Source organism: Pteropus vampyrus, unplaced genomic scaffold (genome assembly GCF_000151845.1).
Source record: "Pteropus vampyrus isolate Shadow unplaced genomic scaffold, Pvam_2.0 Scaffold19, whole genome shotgun sequence".
NCBI classification, from domain to species: Eukaryota; Metazoa; Chordata; class Mammalia; order Chiroptera; family Pteropodidae; genus Pteropus; species Pteropus vampyrus.
This window is the reverse complement of record NW_011888800.1, coordinates 418,794-432,324: the sequence shown is the minus strand read 5'-3', so window position 1 is coordinate 432,324 and position 13,531 is coordinate 418,794. Positions and strand designations below refer to the sequence as shown.

The window sequence follows — 13,531 nt, the reverse complement described above, 5'->3', positions numbered from 1 at the left end:
GCAAGAAGTCCAGTACAAATACATCGTCAGGCCCCTTAATCTCTACCCTCTCACCACTCTCTACAATTTAGCCCAAACAACAGCCCTCAAAGCATCAAGCTCTCTTGAGTTCCCAGACTTTCCCATGTGTTTCTCCCTCTGCCTAGAATATCTTCCTTCCCTTTCACCACTTCCGTTTTCACCATCTCCTCCTCTCATGCTCTCATGAGAAAGAGTGCTAAGAGTCAAACTATAACAAACCAATAACAGGCAGTTAGGTATAAGAACTAGAAATAGACAAGTAAAAAGATCGGAAGCCAGGTAAACTGGAGTTAGAGCAAGAAGGGAGAAGAGGCTGAGCGGATGCTGGAGAAAGGGCCAAAGCATGGTGTCTGACCTCAAGAAGTTCAGTTTAGGGGAAACCGGAGAGACGTATAAACAAATTTCTATAATTCAGACTGTGTGTGACAAAAGAATACCAGAAAGAACACACATCAAATGTACAAAGAGACACATATTTAAATAAATTAAAGGTATGTCTTTGTGAGATTGAACCAAAGATCAAAGAAGTTCACTAAGCATGAGATGCTGAACACCAGCAGTGTGCTAGTATATTAACTGCCAAATTCCTGTTGAATTATTTGCCCTCAGGCAAGTCATCTAACCCTTCAGAGCCTCAATTTCCCCATTATAAAATAAGAGACTTTGATTAGATATGGAGGTTTCTTTCAGCAATAGCATATTCACAAATAAAAACAGAATCCTGGACACTGACTATATGGACTTTTTCAATGTGAGGGAAAGGAGAATGACTTTTGGGTATCTAGCTTTCCTGGAAAATAAAATCAACAGATAGATGGAATTTTATATGTCATGTCAGTGAATATGACGTTGAATTTTAAAATCCTGAAAACTGCAGCTTAGAATAGAACTGCTGACACAACCTCGACCATAGTTGCAAATGCACTACCATAATCAGGTTGTTATGGCAACTAGAATACTCGGGTTAAAAAGAGAAAGAGGGAGTCTGTATGTGTAGCAGATTTCCACACCCATTAGAAATATTTAAAATGTTTTACACTTACATTCAAACTACATTCTGCATAGCACACAATAAGCCTCCTGTTAGTGTTTCTGAATAAACAAAAAATAAAATAAAATGGGCTTCTTAAAATTGACTCTAGTGGAGGGGTTCAAAGAGCACCTAACCAATGTCTATCCCCAATTCAATTTAACATACCTCCTCTAGAAACCCCCCTTATCTCTCCAGTGAAACCAGCTATTCCAAGCTATTCCCCCCGACCCCCTGCCTGCAAGCCCTGTTTTCTCTCTGATCCTACAAATACTTTAGTAATTATCACACTAAGGACGACACTGTGCTTTCATAAACTTGTATTCCTCTACCATGTTAGCTGCTTGGGAGCAGAGTTTCTCCTTAGTCACCTTTATTGTCCAGTGCCTAGAACAACGCAGATAGTTTAGGTGCTAACCTGTTTGACTGAGGATTATCGTATCAATCCTAACAACTTAGAAATATGAAATCTCTCTACAGAACAATATAATGATTTACCACATCAAACACATTTCTTATAAAACACATTTCATTTCTCTTATTATTCATAAGAATTTCTCTTATGAGATAAATTAAGAAGTAAATAGTATGTCTCATGGAAAGAACTATAGGCTGGAATTCCAATTCTTGGGGTTCTACTGTTCTAACATATCTACTTGTTAACCAGTTGCAAGATCTGCATCCTTGGGTAAATGCCAACCTTGAAGATGATCAGCATTCTCATCTAGAAAATGAGGTGTCTGGACCATCTGAGAACAGCCCTTCCTGACTATGAGGCAGCGTGACCAAGAAATTTTTTTAAATTAGAGAATCTGAACATGTCAAAAACCATAGAAGATTTTAAAGAAACCAGGCTGGGATTTGAGCGGCATGGAGGAGTACACCATATTTATTCCTAGAGTGGTTTTTTCAAGGACACCCCATACAGGAAGATTGATTTATCAATTCCTTTCCTATCTCCCTGGAATACCTACAAGGAGAGAAGTTATAATGAGTGTGTGCTGCATATAAACAGTGGAGACAAAAAAAAAAAAAAAGTGGTCTTAAAAACCATCACATAAAAGACCTATTTACAAGGATAACATACAAGAGTATACCAATTCTCATATATAACGGTTATACATTATTCTTTCACATGCCTCCACAGCCCACCTTGTTCAATGTTCTCTCTCATGATCATCCCCTTCCCAAAGCTGTACCTCATCCAGCTTCTCCAATTTCAGCAAATGGCATCCTCATCCAGTTACTCGAGACACTCTTGAGTCATTCTCAACTCTTTGCTCTCCATCATCCGCAGACACCCAATTCATCAGCAAGTGCTTTTATACTCCAAAATATTCCTTTAATTTACCTACTTCTTTCCTTTTCTGTTATTACCTTAGTCTAAGGAACTGTTATGAACTAATGTCTGTGTGCCCCCAAAATTCATATGTTGAATCCCTAACCTCCAATATGATATTAGGAAGTGGGACCTTTGGGAGGTAATTAGGTTCAGATGAGGTCATGAAATTGGAGCCTCCTTGATGGAGCCTGCTCTTATAAGAGGAGGAGGAGACACAAGAACTTCCTCTCTCTACCCTTTGAGGACACGGCAAGAAGGCAGGCATCTCCAAGGCAGGAAGATCAGAACCTGACCATGCTGGCACCTGAACTCAGACTTCCCAGCCACCAGGGCTATGAGAAACAAATGCCTATTGATTAAGCCACTCAGTCTGTGGACTACGATAAAAACCATCACATTTTGCTTAGTTTGTCACAATAATTTCCTTACTGTCTACCAATTTTTTCATTTCTTACCATACCACACAGGTCTCAGACTTCTTAAGAAAACAAATTATGTTTAAGACATGCTCCTGATTAAAACCTTCCTGTATAACTTCCTCTTCATTTTACTATATATCAATACATAGTATTATCAAGATTATTTTCACTTATTCACACCCACACTAAAATGCACCTACCATTTCTCAGACTCATAGAGCTCTACCCTAGAATTTATCCCTAATGGCTTTATATACTACTAACTAATCAAGGGGCTTTCCTCTTACCTGTCTTTCAAATAATTTATAAAAACATTAAATGGAAATTGTCTCTAGTACTAGAGGATCCCCGAAACTCTTCCATTCTGAGAACTGATGTCTATTCCTGTAGTTCTCTTGCTGATTCAGACAACTGCCTGTTCACTTAAAGGTCCCCAAAGTTACTTATATATTTAGCTGTTTATTAATGTTTTTTTAAGTAGACTTTGTCAACCTTAAAATAAAAAGGCCTTTGAAAGCAAGAAGCAACAGTATTTATTTGAGATCAATAAGAATAGCCATTCGGGACTCACTGATTCAGGCAGAAGTCCAAGTAGCATTCCGATTAGGAGACAAAGGTAATGGGTATTTATGAGAAGGGGAAAAATTACAATAGAAGCACAGCATTTCTATTAGTACAGATAACATATAGTGATGTTAATTCTAAACAATGTTTTTAATTTTCATTCCAGTAGTCAAAATATCTATTTTCTTATTATCTTTGCAACAGTTCCAATTATTTGAGGCATAAGACAAAGATAGTCACTCTGACATGGCAGCTCCGGCTCCATTTTAAAGTGGCTTCGTTTATTTCTTTTTTTGACAACTTTAAGCTATAAACTTTATCAACATATTTTTTTAATCTACAATATAACCCACTTGTTTTTATTCATCCATATACCTATATATTTCTGAAACCAAACTACTTTTTCTTTCACTTAAGTATTCAAGAATTCTACACTTTTAAAAATAGATCTACCATCCAGAGGGTCGCTAATCTACTATTTTCAGAATTCCCACTGGAATTTTTATTACAGATAAGAGACTAACAAATTGCCAGGTTTTCTATATCATCACTGTTTATATTAAGATATTTTGTTTAATGCTTTCCCAACTTCACCCTTAATTTCTTTTAAAATTGAAAATTTCCATTTAGTTCAAAATATTTACCCACATAAAAATTCTTATGAAGCTGTATAATTATTAAGCTGGTAATAGTCAAAATTTTGGCCCTCCTAATATGGAATAGAGAGCACTAAAGACAACTGCAGTTATACAGCCTATATGAAAAACGAAAAGAACACTAAAACATATTGTGTGGTTAGACTAAATTTTCTCTGAAGTCTCTCCCAGCACTAGAATGAAGTTCTATAATAATAATGACAACGGCTGACATTTATTGAGCACTTATTTGCCTTCTATGTGCCAGGCACTGCACTAGGGATCTTTCATGGGTCACTCAATAAGTCCACAAGCATGTTCCATGAGACACTTCTCTATTTAAACAGCCCTAACATACAAGAAATACAAATGGGACACATCCTTCCTTCCTTTAAAAATTTCTCTCATATAAAGCAAAATGGATATGAAAGGTCCCAAATTGTGGGGCTTGCCTTGTTCCCTAGGATTGGAAGAGGCTGACTCTTGAAGCGCTTCCCTAAAGATTAGACACCTAGAGCTGCTGAGAAGAGCAACAGAAAGCAAAAACCAGAGCCTAGTTGAATAATCCTATTTGCTCCAAAGAATGGCTCCTTGCCAGCCTAATGAAGATGAAGTATCAGGCTCATCAAGAAAGCAGAAGTGATCTCACTACAGATGAAGAGCTACAGAAAAGTTCAAGAGTATTAGTGGAAATCTGATAAACTTGGAAGTCTAAAGGACTTGAGTAAAGCTGGGATCTAAAAGTATATGAGGTGGCTATGCCTAACAAGCAGTTTTGTGACCATGTGCTCATACTTGAGTGTTCCCACTAGACTGCAGGGTTCTTGAGGGCAGAAACCTTTCTTTTTTTTTTTTTTTAATCTATCCATAGGACATAGCATAGTCTAGGATCTGGAATAAAAGAACTTAATAAATATTTAATGAGAAATATTAGTAATTGATCTCCTGGGGAACAATCTATTCCAGTTTGTAGGGTGTGCCTATAAAATCAGAGCTTTCTAAGGTGTGGTCTGGAGACCTCTAGTGGTTATCTGCAGTTCACTAAGAGAAGTCAAAATCTGAAAGAGAATGGGTTGAAAAGGGCCAAACACCATGACACAGTGTAAGGCCAAAGATTAGTGAAACAAGTGAATGCTATGATGGAGTAAAAAACTGAAGTTTAAAAATGAAAGATAAAACAAGTCCAAACAAATAAGAAGATAAAAATGCAATCTATTTAACTGAATGTGATACATCTGAAGGAAAGTAATTGTTTCCTAACTTTTTTATTGTAAAGTACAAATGTAGTTCATAATCCTCGCATAGCATCCAACTAGCTACTTGACAAATTAGATCTCTCAAGTGTTATTCACAGACAATTCTTTGCTTCAAAGCAGAAAGTCCACCCTATAGAAAGTAAAACTAAATGTAGCTTTCTAAAAACAAGATCAACATCAGAGATACCGAGAACAAAATCTTAAACAAAAGTGATTCTCACAATGGCAGAGGTCACCTACTTTTGGTTTAGAACTCTATAGATCACTGCTTAGATCAGTGTTTTTCTATTAATTCAGTTTATAGCTAGTGCTCTGGGAGATAATGATTTGAAACGGTGAGGACATGCACCCAAAATATATTTGTAATCTATTATTCTAATTCTCTCTATAACCAGCCATACAATGGTCTCTAGTAGAACCAGCATATTTGCAAAATACCCACCTTTAAATGCTAAGAAAAATTACAGAGACAATTCAGAAATAGAAGCATTTTGGTTCATCTTTTTCTATTCAGTTTATCTGAATATAATGGTTATAGCCAGTAACTACTTAATAAGCTTTCAATAAAGCACATATATAGGTAATAAACACATGTGTACACTCTCTATTCAGTAACGTTTAAGAGACAAGGCATAATATAAGAACATAAAAAGTGGTGCATAAAGCTACCAAACAATCATGCCTTACATGAGATATGCCAGGAGACACAATATGAACACCTCTGAAGAGCAGCATTCTACACCCCTTCATAGAAATGGGAGCATGGTCTTACATAGTGGCTTTGTGCCTCGGTATAATTTCCATCCATGACCTTTTAATGGCTCCCCATATTTCTCCTTCCCCATTCTCATTCATCTAGCCAGCTTGGAAGATGGAGGCGGCTGAGGGAAGAAACGGAATCTGCATGAGAATGAATTTCAACGAGAGTGCAGCATAGAAGTTATTTCAGGACCTGTTATTGCATTCCTGGAAAAGTTAAATAGACAGCCAAATGTTTTGCTTTTTCAGAAAGAATCTGGGAGTTCCAATCTTATAGGTTAATAATCATTCAGAGGAAAAAAAAACCCACATACTATTGGAAAAAATATACAATGATTTATATAACATATATAATTACATTACGGTCACTGGTCCTCACGAACACAATGGTGCCATATGATTTTTCACTTCTTTTTAGATCTTCACAGAACTCAGTCACATTCAAATGTTGAGAAATGGCTTAATAATCATTGGTTTAAAACTTGGAGTATTATAGCAATGTTCTACTGTTTTGATAAAAGAAACAAGCGAGATGGTCTTTTTCAAGCAATAAAGTAGAACTGGCCCCAGAATGTATTTGATTGAATTTGCCCATCCCAAAAGTTAGCCTCAGTATCTTGGGGCAGAATCTTGAACTATGGGCTCCAGAACAAGTCAAGAAAAACTTAGAGAAATCAATGAACCTAACTGATGGTTACTCGTTACCACATACAATTTATAATCCTTTTTGGTATGATAAATAATCTTAAGTGAAAAAAAGTTCAAGAAAATATTCTAGAGATATGTTCTCTTACATAGATATTCATATTATAAATGTGTATAGAAGACCACTATAAAACTAAATTTTACTTCTTTCTCATAAGTCATCTAAGTCAGTTTGAAATTCTAAGGCCTAATAACTGAAGTATGGACTTTGTCTAGATTCTAATTTTTTTTTAAAAAAGGCTATGTAAAGATAGTTTCTGAGGCATGAGAAATTTGAAATAGACTGGAAATTTGAAATAGATTTTATAACCCCAAAAATTATTAAAAATGAACCCCATTGTTAATTTTAATTATTGTTATTGTTTGGTGTAATAGTGGCACAGTGGTCATGTAGGGAAATGTCTGTACTTTAAAAAGATACATACTAAATTAAGTATGTGAGGGTGAAATGAGATTTGCTTTAAAATATTTCAACTAAAAAAAATAAATGAAGCTAATGTGTCAAAATATTGGTAATTACTGAATCTGGGTAATGGGTTTATAATTGTTCATATATTTCCATAGTTTCTTCTAAGTTTGAAATTTTTCATAACTTTTTAAAACATTTATAAGCATTCTATTGTCCAGAAACTTCTAAAAGGACTCTAAGGACACGTAGAAAAATGAAGTACAAAAATTATAAAGCTGGCATTTCTAGATCTATTCTTTTATACTGCTAGTCAGAATTCCATCTAATTTAAGAGCATTTTAAAATGAAGACCCTACTAAAATTTATACCAAGTGATGACTCATAACGCTTTATTCCAAAGCAACAAATGCATGTGCCCAAAAGGCATGCAAAAACAAGTGTGCCTTTCACAAAAAAAGTGGCCTTTTCCCTGCTACAAATTTTTAAAACTCACGATATACTTTAATGTCTTAAAGACTTTTTTTAAAAAATTATTTTCCCTCTAGGGAAAACTATATCATGAGAAAAGAGCTCAGCAAAATTTCTGCAAATAATACATAGGTAAACTACAGAGTACTTCTTTTGGCCAAAAGGACTAACAGAGGAAAATAAACATTTTCAAAAGCATTTTGGAACCTTTTTCCAGCTAAATCTGTGCTCAGCTCTCTTTTTCCTCCCAAGATACGTCACTTAACTGTCTGCCAAAACAACTCTAGCCCATTCTACCTGATCACATTCCAAAGCTGCAGCTTTTCCTGGATTCACTTCTCAGTGATAAGCTGCTTGCTCAGAGAGCACCTATCAAACCAAATGTGATCATCTGTTCCTTCCTTTTCCCTTTCAGGGCATATTGCTGTCCATCAGGAGAAGTAATTAATGGGTGTATTATGTATGACAGCGTCATCCCATCAGCGTGCTGTCTGGTTTGAACAGCTCATATCAGCTCTTCATTCATGCCAAGTATGCTCGCTGTCCAGAGAAATGATAAAGCTGTACTTCCTTTTGGATTTTTCCCTCTCTATTCAAAAACGGTATACTAGAACTATGTGTTACAGAAGCACAAGGAGGACAGAAGAAATCCCATCATCCTCTACAGAAAAGAATCTAATGGACTGAAAAGTTGGTAAAGGGAAAAACAAGGAAAGCAAGAGAATACAAGAGATCATCAATGCTTCTAGTCCAGATAATTTCTTAAAGCAACCTGATTCGGGAGCGTGTAAAATTCTGAAATATGGACAGAACTTTTCCAGAAGGTAGAACATCTATAGAAAGAACCAGGATTTCTCATTGCTGAAACATACAATGAATTTTTAATAAGTTCTGAACACTCAAGTTGTCCGTGGTCAGATCAACTGCAGTTATCAGATAAAGAAAGGCAAAATTCACCCTCTATTCTATAATCCTATCCAAATGGAATCCTCATCTGTTGCATGCTGCCCTAACTAATGCTACAGGATTACCAGGAATACAGATATAGAGACACTGCAAGAAATCAAACAGTGGTAAAACACGAAAGGAAGTAGAGAAGGCATTTCAGGTATCGAAGCTTACTATTTCCAGCCAGAGTTAAAATTACTGAGCTTCAAACAAACCACTGCCAGGTAAGATTTAATTTTATAACATTAATTTATATCTTGACTACTGAAACTAAACCTGCTGATTCTGTGAATGAGCCAAGAGATTTGAATTTTATGCAATTCTCCCTTCAGCTTTACGCAGATTTAAGCCTTCTGATGTAAACACTTGTTTTTACTTATGCTACATAAACTCATCATCCATAACTATATAACACCCAAATAATCCCATTCAATTTTCACTGGGTTTGTCCCACCTTTGTATTCATTTTTGAAATCGCAATTTTATTTAATAGCTTGAAAAAATGCATTGAGAGAGCCCCGATTGGGGCATGAGAGCCATTCACAGATGCTATTTACAGAGCATATTCAAATGAAACTTGTTTCCCAGGGCACTTGGTAAAGCAAAGAAAAATTAATTCATTTTTAATATTACTTCTATTAATGCAAAAGAACAAAGCTCAATGATTTTTATCATGACAAAAGAAAAGCAGGCTGTGATGTCACTGTCATTCACACTAAAGTAAAACAGTAACACTTGGGTAGAATGGGGTTAATTCACCCTAAAGATACTAGGGATATTTTCATAGTAGACTAAATGAGGACATTTTCCTGATTTAACAATAGAACAAAAAGATGCCTGGTATTTTAATACCTCAAAAGCTTTAATTCAATTCAATGGTCCAAACTGTAAAATACAAAGAACTACTAAAGCCATCAAAGAATTTCAAAAGGTATAGTGCCTTTGAGACATTCCCTAGAAATCACCCCATAAAGAGACTTCTACAGAGACTGTCCATACACATACATACACACACATAACACACACACACACACACACACACACACACACACACAGAAAGGATTGTCACAATTTTAATTCCCTTGAATTTTTAGCCAAAATTCAACCTTATTAGTTTTCATATAACCTTAACTATCATAAGTCTTTTGTATCTGAATTCATTACAGAAATTCACTCATTTTCCAGTATCAAAGGAAAGCAGCAATTTACATACAAGTAGTAACAGTGTAATGTACCAGTTTGTTGCAGAGAAAGTGTTTATTAAGGAATTTCAAAATATTTACTTTGTATACAAGACCTAACTAAAAGTATTGTTATTTACTTAAACTTATCTAAACCCTTAAGGATTCTTTTCATCTTTTCCTCCTTATTGTGATATATTTTGTAAACTGACAAGCTTCAAAAATACGTATATATTTTGTAAGTGAAATATATTAACCAATATTTCAACTCATATTAACTTCAGCAAAAATATGATATTAACGATATTACGCTTAAACCATTAGCTTCCAATAAACAGAACTGAAGCGGGTATAAAATTATATTCCTGAAGTCTTCTGGATTTTATTTATTCATTGTAATGTACACAAAGATTCATGTCCCATCAGGCTGGGAACTTTGCTTCTGTGACTTATCTCCAAATGGCAATAAATGAGCACAGATACTACTTCCTACCTTTAGCCCTGATCAGTATCAATCCCAATGAATCTTCATTTTCTTTCCTATCTAAATCAAGGTTTTCTGTATAATAATCCATTCTGAATAATGATTCCTGGTTTATATAATAATAGCTTTCAAAAAAAACTCTATAGTCATTTGGAATAATTTACATTTTCCTCTTTATTTTAGTGAAAAAGTAAATTAAAACATTAGCTAATTTTATCAATTAACTAACTTTGTCAAAGATGTATTAAAAAGTGAAAAATTGCTTCAACTTTAGCATCTCATGGGTACAAATGGATAAGTAATTTTATGCTAGTACCTGAAGATTTGGTTTCTTTATGGGAGTTTTTCCCTTGTATTGACAGATGTAACATACAAAAAGATTTTGAACATTCATAGAAGTACTCAATGACTGCCCAATTGTTTCTATAATTTAAGATGTATTTTATGCACATATATAAAAGTTATAAGGTTGTGTATCACTGGTTCATTCCATAAAAATGGAGCAAATATTTTGGCTACAACATTCTTGCAAAGATATTTGTTACTATATCCTTGGATTCTACATGTTTTAAGTCATTCAAAAGCTATAACTATGACAAAATAAAAGTAGGTATATAGGTCAAAATAAAATACCACCATTTAGTGTCTGTTAACTTTTTTAGATTCATGTTGTCTTTGTCTGAAATAGCAAGAAACAGTTTTGTATCTAAAATTAGAATATCCCTAAAATTCATTTTTAAGTGTTAACATTTATTTAAAGGGACTGGCACTACGAATTCAATAAATATTTACGGTTATCTGCATACTGTCACTTTCAAATTTTTCCTTAGAATTTTTGAAAAACTTTCTTTCATTCCAGTATAATGGGAAAGTTTTTTGAGCTTAATTCAACAATATTTCAACTAGCCGGTATATTTGTTCCTTATTATGGTTAATTTTCTCCATGAAGTGACCAAATTTGAATAAGGATGATGGTTCATCATAGAAATTAATCTCCTCTCCAGCTTCCTCCTGCTGAGAGAGAATAATCTTTGGTTTCTGACATTACAATCTGTAGCTGGGGAAGTGACTGTGATATCAAACAGATGATTATATCCTTTCAGTGTGAATTAGCTACAAAAGAGATGTGAGCACTATCATTTCAAGTCATATCACAGAGACACTAAAGAGATGCATGACAGGAATCGAATTAGAGAAAGATGCTTTCATTGCATTTGTCACTTTTAAAGCATCAACTACTAAACATAAAAGTACTATTTCAGTTTACTTCATTAATAATTTAAAAGGAGGAGTAAACATCATGTTGCTATAATTCACAGATAAAATGGGAGTGAGGAAAGCACCAACAAGCATCCCGACAGTAATGGAAGGGAAACCTACAGAACTGAGGAACAGGTGCAAAATATTATCTTGGTTCGAATAGAAATACTGATGCTACTCAGGAAATTGAGAAAATTATCAGTACATTCAAAATGGGAAAGAATTTCTCTGAATGAGAAAGAGACTCTTAAATGTAGATTATAAAGTGATCCCATGACTTAGATTAATTAGGACGTGGCACATACACTAGTATTGCAACATGGGGGTGGGTAAGGGAGCTCATGAACATTCTTTTAAGGACATATAAATTCATAAAAGAGGAATCTCTTTAATAAGCAAAACTAATGTGTTCTATGAAAGTCTTCAATAAAAATTTGCAAAAAATAATAAAAATAATTTGGGAGTTAGAGCTCAACAAAGGAGACAAAATGAGGACTCCTCTTACAAACATACACATATACAGACCATCTCTCCTCTTTTTATCTTTTATGCAGCTCTAGCTGCAAAGGACAAAGCAGAACAACCCTTCTACACTGAATATAGGCGCAGTTTATCCCTTGATTAGCTGCAATAGCCCCAATTCAAAACATTAGTCATTTGTATCTTAACCCCCCAGACTAAGAGCCTATATAGATTATGTGTAAAAAAAAAAAAACAACTCCATGAACAAGCCAAGCTGAAATCTTGTTATCTATAGTTAGTTTGCTTGAAACAATGGTATACGAGAGAATTTTTAAAGCATTTTTCCAGTCCTATGTACTGATTAATTACTACTATTTTATTATTCAACAGTTGTTTGAAGATCCTGCCATCCTCCATTTTTCACATGGTATTGGAGGTTTTAGTGAAATAACTCAAGAATCCAGACCAGTCAGAAAACATTACCACTTTTATAGACCCATGGTTTGATGTCACACTGTTGTCACACTTCCTACTTATTAATTATCATTGTATGAATGTATCATGTGCTCTTCTGAGTAGCAAAAGTCAAAGACAATTTCCAGTGCAGTTATCCCAATAAAAATCTTTAGCTGTTTACAGAATTTCTTGGTGCAATAATCTAAATATGCTGGGGGTGGTGCATAACCTAAATCTAAGTCAGGCTTAGTACATAACATAGTGCTACTCTAATATTTAATCCTTCATCAGCTGCATGTCTTCCTTCAGATGTGTAGCAAAGACACAGTCCTCTGCATGCAATAATGTCTGGGTAACCTGTGGTAATACCTACAGAAGAGTTTTTCATACCTAGGAACTTCCACGGCACTTTGATAACATCTTTTATAACACCTTGTTAGACTGCACTGGAAATCTATTTATACATTTATCTTGCCTACTAAACTCTTCATCCTCATGGGTGAGGACCTCAAGGATGAGGACCACATCTCATTAGTCTATTCCCAAGGTAAGCACAGGAGTAGTTAATCAATAGATGTGTTACACGAATGTGAAAATGTATCCTAATACATTCTCCAGTGCAATCTCAAACAAGCAGAAGAATAGTGATCCTAAAATATATCTCAAATTCAATTCACTAGTAATGAGCAAATAGGACAAGTACAGAAAAGTCAATGTAGGTAACTTTCTGAACAGTCATACTGAAATAATGACTACAAACAGATCCTATCTGCTAAGTGTACAATATTATGAGGTGTGCAAATACCTCATATTTGATATGCAAAATTACCCCTTCTACTTTTGCTCTGACATGGAAATCACGTTTGCCATATCATATTGTTACCTAGAACTTCACCGATAATCAAAAAGGATCTAAACTGGCCCTCACAGATATCTGGGATTTGATGTTGGTGTGTACAACTCAAGATTTTTTGACCTGTGATATCCCATCATCTTTGTAGCTCTGTTACATTCTTTCAAACAAGATCTTAGATAAAACATCAAGATACATAAGGCATACAAAAGCCAATCCACCCTGGTTTGGTTGAAATGGAAAGCCTAGAGCCTTGCTATCTAGAAGGTCCCCCTTCTC

General features: G+C 34.9%; 2 protein-coding genes across 2 annotated transcripts in view; one reads left to right on the top strand and one right to left on the bottom strand.

Moving 5' to 3' along the window:
* The window catches only part of AVEN (apoptosis and caspase activation inhibitor), a 138,427-nt gene that overhangs the window by 85,540 nt on the left and 39,356 nt on the right, over positions 1-13,531 (bottom strand). The gene's annotated exons all lie outside the window — the stretch shown is intronic.
* The window catches only part of CHRM5 (cholinergic receptor muscarinic 5), a 73,626-nt gene continuing 67,270 nt past the window's right edge, over positions 7,176-13,531 (top strand). Inside the window, exon 1 of the mRNA XM_011354861.2 lies at positions 7,176-8,780. The gene's annotated coding sequence lies outside the window, so the exon portion shown is untranslated. The remainder of the gene's footprint in view (positions 8,781-13,531) is intronic.